This window comes from Panthera onca, chromosome E2, assembly GCF_046562875.1.
Source record: "Panthera onca isolate mPanOnc1 chromosome E2, mPanOnc1 haplotype 2, whole genome shotgun sequence".
NCBI classification, from domain to species: Eukaryota; Metazoa; Chordata; class Mammalia; order Carnivora; family Felidae; genus Panthera; species Panthera onca.
Window position 1 is genome coordinate 6,462,260 of NC_138353.1, and position 17,077 is coordinate 6,479,336.

A 17,077-nucleotide genomic window follows, 5' to 3' on the forward strand; every position below is an offset into this window, starting at 1 on the left:
TGGCGCAGTCGGTTAAGCGTCCGACTTCAGCCAGGTCACGATCTCGCGGTCCGTGAGTTCGAGCCCCGCGTCAGGCTCTGGGCTGATGGCTCGGAGCCTGGAGCCTGTTTCCGATTCTGTGTCTCCCTCTCTCTCTGCCCCTCCCCCGTTCATGCTCTGTCTCTCTCTGTCCCAAAAATAAATAAAAAACGTTGAAAAAAAAAATTAAAAAAAAAAACAAAACCTCCTAACAAACAAAAGGCTAAAACCAGATGGTTTCAGGGGTGAATTCCAATAACCACTGAAAAAAGAGTTAATATGTATTCCTCTCAAACATTTCTAAACTAGAAGAGGAAGGAAAACTTCCCAATTCATTCTATGATGCCAGCATAACCCTGATGCAAGAGCCAGATAAAGACACCACAGTAAAAGAGAACCTGCAGGACAATATCTGATGAACATAGATGCAGAAATCCCCAACAACATATTAGCAAACTGAATCCAACAATACATTAAGAAAATAAAATCAGGGCGCATGGGTGGCTCAGTCAGTTAAGCATCTAGCTCTTGATTTTGGGTCAGGTCAGGATCTCATGGTCTATGGGCTCCAGCCCACATCTGGCTCTGTGCTCACAGAACGGAGCCTTGTTAGGATTCTCACTCTCCCTCTTTCTCTGCCCCTCCCTACCTCTCTCTTTCTCAAAATAAATAAACATTAAAAAAAAAAATAAAATAAAATCATTCACCAGGATCAAGTGGTATTTATTCCTGGGATGTAGGGTTGGTTGAACATGTGCGTATCAATCAGTGTGATACAACACATCATTAAGAGAAAGGATAAAATCACAGGATCATTTCAATAGATGCAGATAAAGCACTTGACAAAGTATAATATCCATCCATGAGAAAACCCCTCAACAAAGTAAAGTTAGAGGGAACACACATCAATGTATTAGAGGACTGGCACTGAGGCATGTGTCACAGGTGTCCTCGATTCCCTGAGAAGTTCTTCCACGAAAAATCAAGTTCATTCAATGTCTTCTATGTCCCAAACTGCATCATTATTTAGGAATTCAGAAGATACAGGCATTCCAACAGAGTCCAACAAGAATTTCTAAAGAGATAAAAGGGAGAATATGCCTATAATTTACATTAGAAATCATGGAACTCATTTTTATAACTAAGTACAAATTAGACTGGAAATTAGGATATGCAAATTTTCAAAGAAAATAATGAACAATTATTTAACCCGAACAGCAATATGAATGCAAACAGAAATATCTACAGAAGACTGCTGTATATAAAACGATCCCTCACAAATACATGCACCAGCAGGAGAAAGTTTAACAGACAAAATTTACCAATCGTTGAACTAACACATAAGCCAATGCTACTTTCTCAATTCAACAGCACTGGAAGATTACTTGTGGTCTTTAAAGACACTTTCATGGAATTTTCAGTAGGAGCACTCATTGGTTATGAAATTAAAGAAAAATATTTAACGGCCAAAAGTCACTGCTTTGGATTTTCCAACACAAATCCACAATTGAAAGAAGGTCCACCATACATTCCCCTTGTGAGAGTATTTAGTACACCTGGGAAGTTAGAGGAACCACAGTCCACCTAAGACCACACCCACTTCTCACACCAACTGCAAGCTTTTTGGTTCTCAAAACCTCACTGTGTTCTGACAGTTCTCTACTCGGATTCGCAGAACTCACTGAGAGCCATTGGACTCACTGCTTGGATTTTACAGCAGTGGATACAGATGGACCTCACACAGGAGAGTGATGCGTTGGGAAGAATCCAGGAAAAGTGCCAAAAGCAGAGCGCTGATTATCCACAACCCACGAAGTGATAGATGCACTAATTTCCTAGCACTGACATTATCAATGTTCATGCAGTAATGCCAACCAAGCCTTCCTGCCAGGATGTTTCACTAAGGCTCGATCGCATACCATCTTACTGGCTGACCTTCAGTCCCCAGTTCCTGTGAGGGTCTACCTCTGGTGTCCAGCTCCTCCCAAGGCCAACCTGACACTGCATGGCACAAAGCCCCACCATGAGTCACACTGTGGGACTCTCTGGGGGCCATGCCCCCAGGCAAACAAAGACATTACTGTAAGCATGACATTCCAAAGGTCAGGAGAGCACCTTCCGGTAGGCAACAGCAAAGGCCGCACATTACTTTGGGTGACGTCAATTCTTGTCTACCCAGGACACCCTTGGTCTCTGGACAAAGCTCTCTTACAATCAAGTGGACATAGTTTATTGGGTGTCTACATTTAGCATAGCACAATCAGACAGACATAAGAGTACCCGTGTGAGGCAGGAATAGATTTAATGAAACAGTGACTCCATCCTATGAAGCCGCTACATATGTTTTCATATTTTTCTACGAACATAATTACTTCTTTTCCTCTTGCTCCACTGACTGCACTTTGAGGGAGGTGAGTTCTTCACTCTAGATGTCTTCTACTTCCAAGAGACAGAATGGAAGCATATGGTTGACAATGCATACTCTAAACACACATACACAACACAAATGGACACACTCAGACATACACACAAGCACACAGTACACACACGCTCAAACACACTCTGACACAGGTGCTCCTGCACTCATACTCATGCACACACTCATGATGTATGGACCCGCACTCACAATGTCACATGCTCACAGGGCTCACATCCACACAAATGACACGGCCCAATCATATCCAGTAATCATCCACATGGTCACCAGGTGGGTCCAATTCAATCATATGGTTTTATCTGGAAAACCGCATCCTCTCCTGCCCATTAATACCAGAAATGGGCAGAAACATCTGCCCTTTATACTCATTTCACAGCCCACAGGAACAGTATGTTAGCTATGCAGTGTTCAAAGCACCATGAGCTTTGCCATGAGGTCGGGGAGGGGGGGGCACTGACCTAGAGAGCAGGTGATGGATAGAGAGCACATAGGGGAAGTGGCCAGGGTGAGGCAGTGCAGAGAGAATGAGGGTTCAGGGGTTACAGAATGTAGGAGGAGAAGGTGCGAAAGGCAAATGCACACATGGGTTAAAAGGTGCCATGTCTTTAAATTACACTGCAGGTTCTGAGGGCACAGGGTGGCTACGAGTACAAAGTCGTTAAGGGGTGAATGCACACTGGGCCCTGTGTGATAAGAGCTACGCCAGTCATGGGAACGATGGGGATAATGCAGAGGGCACAGAGGGCAGAAGTGATGAAGGGCAGGGTGGGTAAAAGCACAGGCAAGTTCATGTCCAGAAGGAGTAAGGAACACAGGTGAAGAGAGACCTACGTTTTACAAGGTTTAAAGATACCACTGATGGCACAACACAACACTCACACTTGGGTGTTAAGAAAAAACTCCCTTTGACTTACGACCCCAAAGGAGAGAAGGATACCAGGCAGGCCTCCATGGGAGGTGGGGCTGCACCCGGGGACAAGGTAAACAAACTGGGGCTGCATGGGACAGCTTCTGTATGGCTAGCAGGGTGGAGCTGGCTTCAAATCTCAGGCACCTCGTGCATAATTTGAATAATTTCGTGGGCTCAGGGGCTGAGAGGTGGCCTCCAGTTTCTGGAACCTGATTTGAGGCAATGTGGGTGGGAGCCAACAGCCCAGAGAGGAAGGACCAAACAGAAGAGTGCTTTGGCTGTGGACTCAATCAACTTCTCAAGAAGGAAAATTGATCAACCTCTAGTCATGGCTTCAACACTGGATTGAGAGAGCACTTAACCAAAAAGAGCACATTTATTGCAACTTATTGCTGGTTCATCAACGTCATATGGTCTGTGTTCCAAGAAAGAAATATAGGCGGGAAGGGGAGCTGAAGCCCTGCAGGGGAGTGATGGGCTCAGCGGGGGAAAGCGTTGTAGAAAATGAGGTCAGCTGGGGAACATGGGTGGCTTGAGGAGCCCCCAGAAAAAAAGGGCAAACTTAAGAGCTGGTGGCATCTGATGTTTGAGGGAGAAGATGCTGAGGACAGGAGACCTGGCCTGAGTTCACTGGAACAGAGGCAAATGTAGTTCAAGAGGGAAGGAGGATATGGAGGTGATGGGAGGGGAGGGGTGTTGGGATGAGCTCCCGGACATTTGAAGGGGACACAGTGGACAAAGGAATGGAATGCCAAGCGAATGCAGGATGGAGGTGGACGATGAATGTCTTGAGTCAGCTGCAGGTGGGAGGAGCTTGGAAAAGGCCCAGTGGTGGAGGGTGACCGTGCTGGACCAAGGGATGGTTAGGGACCTAAAAGAGGAGGTGAAAAAGAGCTCACAGGTGCCACAGAGGCAGTAGGGAGATGAAAGGGGTGCAGGCAGCAGGGAAGATGGGAGGTCACCAATTCATTCCTCTATTCAGCATGCCCTCATTTACATGGACCAGGCTCTCAACTTGCAGGCGAACTCCTCGTACATTCAGCCTGCATGTGAAAATAGCCTTGGAACGTTTGTAAATCTACAGGTAGAATTCTGAGCAAACACTCTGCCACGTTCTCTCTTTGATGGGAATTCCAGGTAGATGGTGTGACCACAGTGGGTCAGGCAGCAGGGCCTGTTTACTGGCACTGGGCAGTCAGCATCACCAAAATGCATGATCCTCTCCAACTACTTATGGGAAGAGAACTCTTATGACCCAAACGGACTTGCTCACAGTCTCTCATTTATTGTAGTATTTCTAAAATGTCGTATGTGCTTTATGCAAAAAACAAAAACATAACAAAATGGAACTGGAATAGTTTAAGTCATGTGTCTCCTTTGTATTAAATGATCCTAAGAGGCCACCTTTTGTAATAGTTTGTAGATATGATAACTATTAAAAAAAATTCATTACAAAATATCCTGGGTCTTATAGTGAAGTAGGCATATCTTCATTGTCTCTGGTTACTCCCCTGTGGTTATATTATATCACATAGCAAAAGGGCCTTTGAATGCAATTAAGGTTATTAATTAATTAATGGACTTTAAGATCAGGGGATGTTTGGGGCTGGACTCTTGTGTGTCCCCACACCCCCATTCATACATTCAACATCAACTGCTAATGTGATGGTATTACGATGGGGCCACTGGAGATAGTTACATCACGTGATGGAGCCCTCATGAAGGGGAACAGTCGTCTCAGAACTTTCTCTCTGCCGCACATGTGATGGCCAGCCACAAACCAGGAAGAGTACCCTCACTAGACACCAATTCTACCACAACCTTGACCCTGGACTTCCCAGCCTCTAGAATAGTGGTAGATAAATGTTTGTAGCGTAAGCCCCTCAGGCTGTGGTATTCTTGTTACAGCAGTCCTAACTGATGAGGAGACAGAAATATCTTGGTTTACGGAGGTGGATCCAAGGAAACAATGAGTGTTCAAGAAGAGAAGAAGTCAATGAGATGCAGTCACAGGGAAAGAGGCTGAAAACAGGAGGAGGATTTGATTTGCTCGTGCTGGCTTTCAATGTGGAGGGAGCCACATGGGAAATGAAAACAGAACAGGATTCTGCCCACAACATCAATCAGCCTGGAAGCAATTCTCCCCCAGGTTCCAGTTAAGAGACCAGGACAACTGTCTCTGGCTTTGTCCCCTACAGACTTCTTAGGAAGAAATGGATGTCGTCTTCAGCTGCTACAGTCACAGAAATCTATAACAGCAACATTACAAATATAATACACATAGAAACACATCCACTGAAAAATACATTTAAAGCGTGAATTACTCCACAACCGATACCATTAAAAATTTTTTTTTAATGTTTATTATTTAGTTTTGAGAGAGAGAAAGAGAGAGACAGAGTGCGAATGGGGGAGGGTTAGAGAGAGAAGCAGACACAGAATCCGAAGCAGGCTCCAGGCTCTGAGCTGTCAGCACAGAATCCAAGTGGGGCCTGAACTCACGAACTGTGAGACCATGACCTGAGCTGAAGTCGGACGCTTAAACAACTGAGCTACCCAGGCGCGCCTGATACCATTTTGAATTCCAAATAGAACATTTTCTTCAGTACTATCTTATCCTCCTTTTTATGCATTTTCACTCTGACACTGCACTGTAATTGCACAAAAATGGCACACACACATTCCATTTTCTGCTCCTGGTTCATTGGTTTACATAAATATTGCCACTGAGACTTACACTCCAATCCAATTGCTCTCCTTGACTGGTCATCAACGAAGGACATGCTTTCATGTCAGTAAGAGAAATCTCTCTCCTTCACTGAGATGCCACAAATTACTCTCTGGACATCATTTTTTTATCATGTTTATTAAACACTCCCTTTGTATACATTCAATTAGTTGAGTGTCCTCTGTCACAGACCGCATGGAACGTGGATCAGTGATCCTGTTGATGTGTACACACGTGGATTCTCTTGGTGGCCCTGAGACAGGGGACTGCTGCACCAGCATGACGGCACGTTCACTGCTGGTGCCTAATTATTGCTGTGGAGGGAATAGTTGTGTCTCCCCAGATTTCCATGTGGAAGACTAATCCCCACTGCCACGGCATTTGGGGTGTGGCCTATAGGAATTAGATTCAGATGAGGTCGCGAGGGTGGAGCTCTCCTGTAGAAAGAAACTAGAGCTCCCTCACTCTGCCACGTGTGGATACAGCATGGAAGTGACTGCAAACGGGGAAGAGACAGACCCTCAGAAGACACCAATGGGCTTGCAGCTTAATGTTGCATCCTCTAAAATCTGGGTCCTTCTCCTAACACAATAGAATTAGCACATTTCACAAATTAACACTGACAACCAACTTAGTAGCCAGTCCACATGTCGATCCTCCCCCGTGACACCAGGCTGTGTTTTCTGATTTAGGAATCTACCATCCAGTCATGGAGGAAGCATGGGCTTTGATTGTCTTGACCCTACTTTGCCTAATCTACTTCAGTTGCCACTCTTTTGTCTTCAGAATATTGACAATTTTGAAGAATGCACCCACTGTCTGCAGAACGTCCTTTGGTGCAGATTTGTCTAATTGTGTCTGTCACCCTTATGCTCAGGTGCAACTTTCCAGCAGAACTTCCCAACGCAGATGATGGCGGGACTCTTTTAGGGCATCACCTCAGAGGTAAACGGTATGCAAATTTTCTATTACTGTTGGAGGCTGAGACACGCACCACACCCTCATGGCCCCTGAGGCAGGGACAGCTGTCAGGACATGTCTTGTCCTGTTGGGGGCTGGACCTCAGGCCTTGGGGTGGCTATGTGGAAGCTGAGTCCTCAAAGCCATGTGCTTTGCTCCTGGCCACATGCTCCTGCCTCCTTCCAGGCAACACACAGGCCTGGCTCAGGCACTGGCCTACCTCTGCCACTCTCGTAACCCAACTCCACAACACACCGTCTCTCCTGACAGCGCCTGTACTGGGAGAGGTGATCTCTGCCCAAACCAGCACCAGTCGGACCCAAAGGTCCCCTGGAAAATACCACCCTTCACAGCAGAGAATCGCAGCTGCAACCTGGCCTCCAACCTGGGCCGCTGAACCACAACCCAGAATCCTATCACCCAAGCTCAGATTTCAGTTCCAGGTGTAACTAGTACCTGCAGCACAAGCCTGTCCCTCTCCTAACATGGGCTGGACCCGATGTTTCCCTGTTCGCCCTGGATTTCTTTCACCTCTTCCTTCCGGCAAGCAAACCGTTGCGCAGGCGCACAAACTATGCTGCGTGTCCCCAGTCCCCTCCAGTCTCTGAATCCTGTGCCTGCAAAAATCGAGTAGCTTTGAAGGCAGCAGCTGATCCTGGTACTGAACTCCCAAAACAAACAAGCTAAGGCTTACGGCAGGGCTTACCCCAAAACAGCCCCCCCCCCCACAGAGGACCCTAAGGTGGTACCCTTCCACCCCACCCATGCATCTTTGACAAGTAGCTGTGGTCTTAGTTTCAGCTGCGCCCAGAATCTGCCCTACTTAAGGGCTACTCTTTACTCGGTTAAGCGTCTGACTTCGCCTCAGGTCACGATCTCGTGGTTTGTGAGTTCAAGCCCCACATCGGTCTCTGTGCTGACAGAGCCTGGAGCCTGCTTCAGATTCTGTGTCTCCCCGTCTCTCTGTCCCTCCCATGCTCATGCTTGGTCTCTGTCTCTCAATAATAAATAAACGTTAAAAAAATAAAAAACAAAAACCAAAAAAACAAGAACTTCACTCTTTCTCTCTTTCCTGCATCTCTATTCCCAGGCTGGATGTGTAATTCCAAGTCCCCAGTGAAGCCCTGGGTTGACATGACACACGGAGAGAGATCCTATAAGAGAAGGGAAATCTCTGGCTCTCAGGGGTGGCCCTTTGAGTCCTGGATGTAGCACTCATCACTGTCCTTTCCTCAAGGTAAGATGGAAGCTTCTGGTCACTGACAAGTCCATCCACGGTCTCTCCCCTGACCTGCAGCCACTGCTGAGCTGATGTCCTTTGACGTTTGCAGTTCACGTGTGCACTATTCCTTCCCTAGGATTGGGCCAAGGACTGTCTGACCCTTCTGAGTTTCCGTGTCTACCATTTGCAAAGAAAGATCTAGTTTTAAATGGATTTGTAATTGGTCAGAGGATGACTCTGACTTGGGTTTTTGCAAAGGACTTTCCAGTCACTTCTTTCCTGGAGTGAAGCCACTGATATATACACCTGAGCTTCCCCTTTTCCATGGCGGGAATGGATTATCTCATGCTCAAATATTTCTGTGATGTGTTTAAAAAGATCATGGGAACGCCTCCTTCTGGAATGGGAGCTCCCAGTTCTGCCTTCTGTCCTTCATATCATGATGACCCCCATGTTCTAGAATCATCTGTACCTTCAGTTGGGACAGAGCTCTTACCCTGGATGTTTGGAGGCTGCAGCTTTGGGGTGCTGGGATCCAACCACACCCAGCTGTTCCCTCTACCCTCCACAGTGTTCTAACAGCACCTGGGAAGGTACCAGATTTCTACAAGCACAGCCTGGAGATGGGGCAGTGAGACATGCAAAGCCAAGATTACTGAGGAGGGCACTTGTAGTGGAACCACTTAGAAGCTGGCACTGGAGCTCTACCTCCAAATTTAGCTCCAACTCACCAGCAATACAGACTGTTAAAAAACGACATCTCAGGTGCACTGGCAACTAGCATTCGTGATGGAGGAGAGCACGGCATGGCTACTGGAGCCCTTTGATGCTCCTGATCCCCACTCAAGTTCCCAAGGGTTTCCCCCATGTCACCAGGCTTCTCTCAATGTGGCTTAAGGATGGAGGGACTTCTCTCAGCCTTAACTTCTTCCCTGAACTTCCCAAACTCTTGTTGCATTAGGTCTTGATATCCCTTAGGTGGGGTGTGTTTTTCCCTGTACAGCAAGGAAACCTGTCTTCGGCCCCAAAAGGTGAAACTATCCCTATAGTCTAGACTTTTTTTCTACAAACTACAGTCCAAACAAAAGCTGCCCATGCCCCTGCCCATAAGACCTACACATACTTAGGAAGCCATGCAGAACTGCATTTCGACAATATCCACCACACATCACCTGACTGTACTCACTCCTACTGATATGCCCATGAGTACACTCCTGGGTAAGCACTCTGATTCATCTCACTAGAGCTGGCACCAAATCCACTCAACACGCTCAGAAAGCATTACACTACACTACTGTCTTCAGGATGCTAGACATCAGAATGAGGCCAAGCTGCTTTATTCACTGCATTCTGCCCATGTATATCCCACATCGAAGCAGCTGCTGAAACCCTAACAGCCATCAGTGTCCTCCTTGGAATGTCATGTGGGTTCTTCTCACATTCATTGTTGACGTTTGCAGAATGAGGAGTGAATTAACAAGAGGACATGGTACAAAAACATACAATTTATATTCTTCTTGTATTTTTGAAAAAAACTTATTTTTGTTTTTTACTATTTTTGAGAGAAAGAGACAGAGAGTGTGTGAGTGTGGGAGGGGCAGAGAGGGAGACACAGAATCCAAAGCAAGCTCCAGGCTCCCAGCTGTCAGCACAGAGCCCAGCACGGGACTCAAAGTCATGAACCATGAGATCATCACCTGAGCTCAACCGGATGCTCAACCAACTGAGCCACACAGGTGCCCCCCTTTTTTTAATGTTTTTAAAGGATTTGGTGTTTCTTATCCAGGAAATGAAGAACCTGGATACAGTAGAGTCTTGACTCATGAGCAGAAATGGGCTGACAGTTGGAAAACACATGGAAATTACAGCAGCAGTGTTCACCAGCCACCAACTGGGTTTATGAATAAAAGAAATGTAAGCATGAAAGATGGAGGGGAGGAAGTGGAAAGAAACAAAGGTGCTCACAGGATGAGGATGCTCTGCGTGGCTCTGGACTCAGCAGAGGATCTGGGGGCGACATTAGTCTTGTGAATGTGTTGGACGCTCTTCTTGTGTCTGTGCAGTTGGAAGACCACGGAGCCGCTGGCCCAGACCATCAGCCCAGAAAGTGAAACTTCAGGGAATACTATCAGGACTGCATAGAGTGGGACGGTGACTGCGTTATGACCTATAGAAAAACAGTATCTCCAATCTCCTTCCTTTGTGAAGTTTTTTGTGCTCCAGGTGCTAGACACAAATAACACATACAGAGGAAAAATTAAATTTACAAAGATGTATTGGATCCAGCAGAGGGAAATGGAGAAGCCAATGTACTTTTGGGCTTTGGCTTTAAGATCCTTCCAACAGGAGTTCATGGGGCTGTTCGTGATGGTCTGGAAGACACTCAAGAGGCAGGTGCTGCCAATGGACATTCCCCTGCCCACCCTCTGAACATACAAAAGAAGTTTGCTGTGGGAGGCCGGGCCCCGGTGCCAGGCTGAGACCGGGTCGAGCAATGTTCCCTGTTGACTCAAGCCAACCCGGTGGTTCCCCCTCCCATTCATGTGGGAGGCCAGGCCCCGACGCCAGGCTGAGACCGGGTCGAGCAACGTTCCCTGTTGACTCAAGCCAACCCGGTGGTTCCCCCTCCCATTCCCCCACTCTCAAGGGCATACGAAAGCCTTATCAAGGCTGAGAAAGTTAATTCCTGAAGCCTGTGGTCTGCAGGTGTTGGCAGTAATGCTACCTCCCTTTTTCTACCCCGAGTCAGATAGAAACAAACATGGGAACTGTGTTTTGCTGGCAATCTATCAACAAGGTCTTGTGACCCGTTCAGAAAGTTCACAAGGTACACAGAACTAAATGTTTTGGCTGGCAGTGATCATGTGAAACCTGTTTATTCTTAGAATGACCTGATCCATAAGAGTCTTATATTATAAAAGATTGTGTACAGCAACAATAAAGCTGTCACTTGGGCCATCAGCCCAGGGGACCCTCCTGTTCCCAAACTTTCTCTCTTCTCTTTTTTTCTTGCATTCCCCTACCCTCAGGACCCTGACCTCGGTGTTTGTCACACCGGTCGCGACAGTTTGCATACAAACTCATTGAAAACATGTTTCAACACAAAAGATGCCATAGTTTGGGTGATTCCTTTGGAGACAATGACCAAGGAGTTGGCTATTGTCAGGTGCTTGAGAATCAAATGGGTGGACATCACCCTGCACTCAGTGTGGTAAAGGAACAGGTAATGGTAGAGAAGAGATAAATTGCCCACAATTTCAACTATGGTCTGTGACAAGAAGATTATCCCTATTGTCAAATCCTGGGAGACTTTTCTCTCCTTCCACATGTTTTCCTTTAAATTATGGCAATAATCATTTCTCTGAACCAAAGCCTGATTGAATTTTTGACACCTAGATTCACTTTCATTGTGTGTGTGCACCTGTTTGATTACAAGACTGACTGAGATGGGAAGAGATGTACAGATATCCTGTATATTTCAAGGAGAGTCGGCAGTAAGGAGGAAGTGGTGTTATCCTGGGGAATCAATGACAATTGAGGGCCATTATGTTATCTGTAGAGATCGTGTTTCTGGTGATGTTCTCTGGTCCTTTGTAGTCTTTGCTGTTCAGACTCCCCTTTAGAATTTTTTGCAGGGCTCATTTAGTGGTCATGAACTGCTTTAGTTTATGTTTGTCTGGGAAATTCTTTCTCTCTCCTTCTATTCTGAATGAGAGCCTTGCTGGATAAAGGGTTCTTGGCCTCCAAACCAAGAGCACATTGTATATATTGTATGTTAGCCAACTTGACAATAAATTGTATTTAAAAAATAATTTTAAAAAAGGGGTTCTTGGCTGTATATTCTTCCTTTTCAGCACATTGAATATTTCCTGCCACTCCCATCTGAGAGCAAATGCAAAGAAGAATAGTACAAGATTTTCAGAAGAAGCTGAAATTCACTAGCCATACTGTAGACAAGACAAACCTTGATCACTACCCACATCCTAAACCAACTATGAATGTATTGCTGATCTAAATTTGAAAGGTATAATGTACTTTTAAAGAAAAACAAAAAATTTCATTTGGTCTTAGAAGAACAAAATATTTCTTAAACAGCACTGAACATGTTAATCATATGGTATGCAGACTTTATATGAAAACGTGGTTCTCATCAAAACACACCCACACAAACACACACACGCAAAATTTGCAACCTGCACAAAGAATTCCTAAAGACTATATAAAAAGGATAAACAATGGACCATCCCAATAGAAATTGCAAGACAGAGGTTATTCAACAGTTAATACAGGTATAAAAATGTTCATTGTCTGCAGTAGTCACAAAAATTCAAATATGATGCTACTGCCTAGTGCCATCAAACACTACTCAGAATCTAAATCTAGAATGACAGAAATAACAAGTTTTGACAAAGATGTGGATCACCAACAATCTCAAACCCTGCTGTCAAGAGATGGAATCGGTACAAACATTTCGAAACTATGTGGGAGTATCTACTTTAGCTATCTGGATATAATACTACGTCCCAACATATATACTTCCACGAATATACTCAACAGAAATTTGCCTGGTATCCCCCAATGACTGGTTACAGAATTTATATGCCAGCACTACTCATTACTCATAAAAGTCCAAACTCTGGAATACCCACTTCCCATTAACAGGACCAGCAGTCAGCGAATGTTTTCACAGTCACACCATGGAGTCTTCTACAGAGAGACCTAAAAGGCCGACAAGACTCTGCAAGAATACAACTCAACCTTCAACGGTCACACGGTGTGAGAACCAAGTCATCATTACTCGTTTCAGGCAGTACGACTCCATTTATGACAAGTACAAGATGGGCCGAAGTGATCTACTCTTTCGAATGCTGGAGAGTTACAAACCTATTCCCAAACATCACAATCCTCCAAATACAGCCAAGAAAACTATGTCCATGGGGGATAGTGACTTAGAGAGGGCACAAGAGGATACCCGGGGATCTGAGACCATTCCAGTTCTTCATCTTGGAATTGCATACACAGGTGTGGTCGCTTGTGAAATACTACTGAGTTTCATACTTACAACCTGTGTCTTTCTTTACATTTTTGATAAAATGCAAATCATCAAAATAAAATTGCAAGGAGCTGGGAAGGTTCTTCCTGTAAATGTGTTTGACCTGCTGACTGAGTATGTATCAAAAGAAGTTTATGAACCTAAGGGCCCACATTTGAGTCCAACGAGAAAACATCAGAACGTAGTAACATTGCTGCTTATAGTGAGTCTGAGATTGTGCCAAAAATTCAGCACAGCAGTATCCTAAATGTGTTCTATCAGATGGTTTCTTGCTCTATTTGTCAGAGGAGAAGGGATATTTACCAGCTCAAACAGGGTCCAGCAGAGGAAAATGGAAATTGCAATATCCCAGGGAGGCTTTAGCCAATTTCCAGCCATCTGGAGGTCCTGGGGCTGCTCGTGATGGCTGGAGACACAGGAGAGGCAGCTGGTGCCAATGGACACACCCTGCCAGCTCTGTGAGGGCAGAAAACAGATGTGCACTCAAAAAGCACTGAAGAATGTTTCAACTAACAGCTACCATTGCCTTGGGGACACCGGTAAAGGGAAATGACCAAGAAGCAAGCATAATCAGGTGCCTAAAGGATCACATCTTCGGACCTCAAGCTGGAATCCCTGTAGAAGAAGAACAGTGGTAAAGATATGAGCAAATGCCCAGGACTCCAACTGTCATCTCTGATGAGGGAACCATTTCCACTGGCAATTCCTGGAGTCCATTCTGACAGATCCCAGTGACTGACACTGGTTTTCAGAATCCAAGGATCCTGCACTAGAACATGTCTTCTATCATAACAGCTGAAACCTTAACTCTGGAAAACGTATTTACTTCAGTTTGACTTTGTCAAGGTGCTTCCCACAGTGGAAAAAATAACCTTTAAATACCACTTAAAATGCATGAATCACTGCCTACTACCATACGTATGGAATCTTTTTTCTTCTCCTAAAGGCATGATGGAGGCACGTACATTATTTCCATGGCAGAGATAAAGACAAGCTAGGCACACAGGGGAAGCAATCTCAGTTCACACATTGGTTAGGGGCCGAGTGGAGACTGGAACCTGGCACGTTGGAGCGAAGACAGTGTCTGCACCTCTGTGCTCCATTAACAATGCACGTCAGCTGTGCCTTCAAATAATCCAGACGCATATTTAATTTTGCATTTATACTTTTCCATCTTCTTTCACACTATATTTTATTTTATATGTTTGGTGTAAAAAGCATACATTTTTCATTAAGGATATTTTATTCAGGTGAATAACATATGTAAATAAAGTTTAATATCATAATGAAGTTCAGAGGCATGAATTACAGGCTAATCCTGCAGGACACATCCCTGTGTCCACATTAGATTTAATAAATGCAGTATTTGCTAACAATACTTCGGCAGTAGAAAGAGTCATTTCCTGTCATACAGGAGCAAAACTCATGGCTTCCACACACACACTATTACATAATAGTACCTTGTTCTCCAGGCAATGTTTTATGAAATCCTACCATATGATGGACCTGTATTAGGAAAGAGACAAAGTTACTGATGATTATGTTTTAAATGCTGAGGTATTTAACAAAATGTACAGCGAGTGAAACTTTTAGCACTAAAGCAAGGTTGTAAAAGACAGTAAAATACAAGACACACATAAATTCTAAAAAAGACATCCAGATGGCCAACAGGCACATGAAAAGATGCTCAACATCACTCCTCATCGCGGAAATACAAATCAAAACCACACTCAGATACCACCTCACGTCAGTCAGAGTGGCTAAAATGAACAAATCAGGAGACTATGGATGGTAGCGTGGATGTGGAGAAACAGGAACCCTCTTGCACTGTCGGTGGGAATGCAAACTGGTGCAGCCGCTCTGGAAAACAGTGTGGAGGTTCCTCAAAAAATTAAAAATAGACCTACCCTATGACCCAGCAGTAGCACTGCTAGGAATTTACCCAAGGGATACAGGAGTGCTGATGCATAGGGGCACTTGTACCCCAATGTTTATAGCAGCACTCTCAACAATAGCCAAATTGTGGAAAGAGCCTAAATGTCCATTAACTGACGAATGGATAAAGATGTGGTTTATATATACAATGGAATACTACTTGGCAATGAGAAAGAATGAAATATGGCCATTTGTAGCAACGTGGATGGAACTAGAGAGTGTTATGCTAAGTGAAATAAGTCAGGCAGAGAAAGACAGATACCATTCGTGTTTACTCTTATGTGGATCCTGAGAAACTTAACAGAAGACCATGGGGGAGAGGAAGAGGGAAAAAAAAGTTATAGAGAGGGAAGGAGGCAAAACCTAAGAGACTCTTAAATACTGAGAACTGAGGGTTGATGGGGGGTGGGAGGGAGGGGAAAGTGGGTGATGGGCATTGAGGAGGGCACCTGTTGGGATGAGCACTAGGTGTCGTATGGAAACCAATTGGACAATAAATTATATAAAAACATAAAAAAAACCACAAGAGACGTGTAAAATGGAGTCTAAGAATATGGCATTGTGTGCATCATGTAAGTTAAAATCGTAAGAAAATTAATTCTGTCATTGGGATTCATGTTAGAATATTATTAAACCAGAAAGAATGAGACAAGATTCATGTGGTCCAGACACCTCATGTCTGGTCCCATAATTACACTGACCTTTTCCTTAACTGCCTTCTATCTTCAGGAGAAAAAGCAGTCTCACCCAAGACAGGACACCCCAGGTGGTTTCAGTTGAGGCACAATTACGATCTCCAGTAAGTACGTCATATCCTCAGTGTTAGACTAAAAACATCTTTAAAAAATTCTAGAAACAAATTCATATTCACATCACTGTACACAACTGGAAACTGTTAGAGCTCTGGGGAGCCTGGGTGGCTCAGTCAGTTGAGCATCTGACTTCAGCTCAGGTCATGATCTTGTGGTTTGTGAGTTCAAGCCCCACATTGGGCTCTGTGCTGACAGCTCAGTACTTGGTGCCTGCTTCAGATTCTGTGTGTGTGTGTGTGTGTGTGTGTGTGTGTGTGTGTCTCTCTCTCTTCCTCCCCCGCTCATGCTCTCTCAAAAATAAATAAATATTTTTAAAAACTAAAAAAGAAAAGAAACTGTTAGAGCTCTACCCTTCTCTGTATTATAAGCATAAGGCATTGTAAGCACACCTCTACTGACACTGAAAACTCAACCTATGATTCCTGCAAAGTAATGTCAACAGCAGATGGCTTTCATAACTATGGTCCATACGTACCTTCAAAATGACCCTTCCTTGTCACTGGCATTTTCATTCAGTAACACTCTGCGGGAGGACTTCATTAAACGGCACCAGGAACCACCAGGCGTGGGTGTGGGTACAGGGTCCGGGGTCCTCACCTCTATTGACAAGCTCAGCTCACACCCAAGGAACTACTCCACCTCCCTCTTTAGCTCTTCCCCTGGTCTGTCCCGACCCTCAGGATCCCTTTCCAGACACGAACACTTACTCACACGTCCTTCCTACAGGCGCTGCCTCTCAGTCTGACAGAGAAAGAACTCACTGGACTCATCATGTTGAAGGATGGGGGCGCAGCGTGAAGGTCACAGCAGCCAGTACGTGTGAGGGAGGGAGGCAGCCAGACCAGAGATAAGGCTTTGTGATCTGTGACCTCCCCTCCCGTCAGAACTGCAATTATCATTTCACACGTGGTGGCAATGACAGCACAGCCTTCGGTAGCTGACAATACTTCTGAAAAACTTTCTCCCAGGACTAATTACCAAATCCAATTACAAGTTGGTGAG

At 45.0% G+C, this 17,077-nt stretch overlaps 1 non-coding gene and 1 pseudogene across 13 annotated transcripts in view; both read right to left on the reverse strand.

The window, feature by feature from the left end:
- The window catches only part of LOC132677092 (uncharacterized), a 290,019-nt gene that overhangs the window by 118,756 nt on the left and 154,186 nt on the right, over window positions 1-17,077 (reverse strand). Inside the window, exon 4 of one of the 13 annotated variants that reach the window (XR_014136185.1) lies at window positions 721-1,093. The exons of the other annotated variants lie outside the window; for them this stretch is intronic. This is a non-coding gene — a transcript (uncharacterized LOC132677092). Of the gene's footprint in view, window positions 1-720; window positions 1,094-17,077 lie in introns of those variants that run through there. 13 annotated transcript variants of the gene reach the window in all.
- On the reverse strand, window positions 7,534-11,603 carry LOC145713210 (vomeronasal type-1 receptor 4-like; annotated as a pseudogene).